The sequence below is a fragment of the Symphalangus syndactylus genome, chromosome 9 (genome assembly GCF_028878055.3).
Source record: "Symphalangus syndactylus isolate Jambi chromosome 9, NHGRI_mSymSyn1-v2.1_pri, whole genome shotgun sequence".
NCBI classification, from domain to species: domain Eukaryota; kingdom Metazoa; phylum Chordata; class Mammalia; order Primates; family Hylobatidae; genus Symphalangus; species Symphalangus syndactylus.
In genome coordinates, this window is record NC_072431.2 from 107,699,309 (window position 1) to 107,701,294 (window position 1,986).

Here is a 1,986-nt window from a genome sequence, read left to right on the forward strand (position 1 = left end):
ATCCTCAGATCCATGAACTGATCCTCCTTTTTAAAAAATTGTGGTAGGCCAGGCATAGTGGCTCACGCCTGTAATCCCAGCACTTTAGGAGGCTGAGGTGGGCGGATCACCTGAAGTCAGGAGTTCAAGACCAGCCTGGCCAACATGGTGTAACCCCATCTCTACTAAAAATACAAAAAATTAGCCGAGTGTGATGGTGGGTGCCTGTAATCCGAACTACTCAGGAGGCTGAGGCACGAGAATCACTTGAACCCAGAAGGCAGAGGTTCCAGTGAGCTGAAATCACGCCATCGCAACAAGAGTGAAACTCCATCTCAAAGAAAAAAAAAATTGTGGTAAGGGGGAGGGGGAAGGGGGCAAGGGGAGGAGGTTGTTGTTTATATGTAATTAAGAGAATGAGAAAAGTTTGCTTGAGTGACTCTATTCTCTGCAGAAACCAGGATCAGGCTGAAGCTCACCAGCCAGGAGGCTCTGCAAAAGCCATGGCATAGAGGCATGACTCAGCCTTGTGAGTTTGTGAAACTGCAAGTGAGCTGGCCTGACTGGAGCACAGCACGTTGGGGAATGGAGGGAGAGAGGAAAACACCGTAAAAGAATAGACTTACTGGGAAGCTACAGAGGAAGGTTTGGGTCTGGTCACAAAGTCCAGGTATGGTAGATAAGGAACAGGATTTTATCCTCAGGACAATCAAGACCCATGGAAGGTTTTAAGAAGAGTAATGTGGTCAATTACATGTTTTATACACCCTTTCTAGTGGCTAGTGTGGGGAAGGTGAGACTAGATGTTAGAGGCTAGTTAGGAGACTATTGCCTAAGACCAGGTGAGGGGTAACACAGTTATGGTGGGATAGGGGCAGCATTGTGCCTCAGCTGGCTCAGATTTGCTCATGACAGCTGAAGGAATTCTCCAAGCTGCTAGTTAAACCCACTCGTTCTTAAAAATTAAATTATATGAACTTACAATTAGCTGAGTGTGGTGGCACGCGCCTGTAGTCCCAGCTACTTGGGAGGCTGAGGCAGAAGAATCACACTTACAATTAAAGAAATATTTTCATATGGTAACAATATTTAAAATTCATCATTTCCTAATTGTGTTTTTGGGTTTTTGTTTGTTTTCTTACTTGTTTTTTAGCTCTGTTGCCCAGGCTGGAGTGCAGTGGCACAATCATAGCTCACTTTAAATTCAAACTCCCAGGCTGAAGTGATCTTCCCACCTCAGCCTCCTGAGAGGGTAGAACTACAGCTGTGCACCACCAGGCCTGCTATTTTAAATTTTTTGTAGAGATGGGTTTCCCTATATTGCCCAGGCAGTCTTGCACTCCTGGGCTCAAGCAATCCTCCTGCCTCAGCCTCCCAAAGGGCTGGGATTACAGGCATCAACCAGCACACCCAGCTCTTAATTGTTGTACTATTGTCTTAGTTCTTAAGGCAATTTACCTCTATTTGATCTGTATGGCGGAAACACGATATAATGGTGTGCTGCTGCGCACCTCTTCCCAACATGATGTTCAACGCCATCATGGTGGTAATTGTGGAAACTCAAAACAGAGATAAGTAACCCCTAGATATGGTTGGCTTAGATTTGGGATTGTATGTATTGTTTAAAAATATATGCATTAACTTTTCTTTATACAACCACTCTTTCATTATGATTTGACATCTTCTCTCTTCCTTTGTCCATCTTTTTTTTTTTTTTTTTTGAGATAGAGTTTTTGCTCTTGTTGCCCAGGCTGGAGTGCAACGGTGCGTTCTCAGCTCACCGCAACCTCCGCCACCCAGGTTCAAGCGATTCTCCTGCCTCAGCCTCTTGAGTAGCAGGGATTACAGACACTCACCACCACGCCCGGCTAATTTTTTTTTTCTGTAATTTTTAGTGGAGACGGGGGTTTCACCATGTTGGCCAGGCTGGTCTCAAACTCCTGACATCAGGTGATCCGCCTGCCTTGGCCTCCCAAAGTGCTGAGATTACAGGCATGAGCCACCACA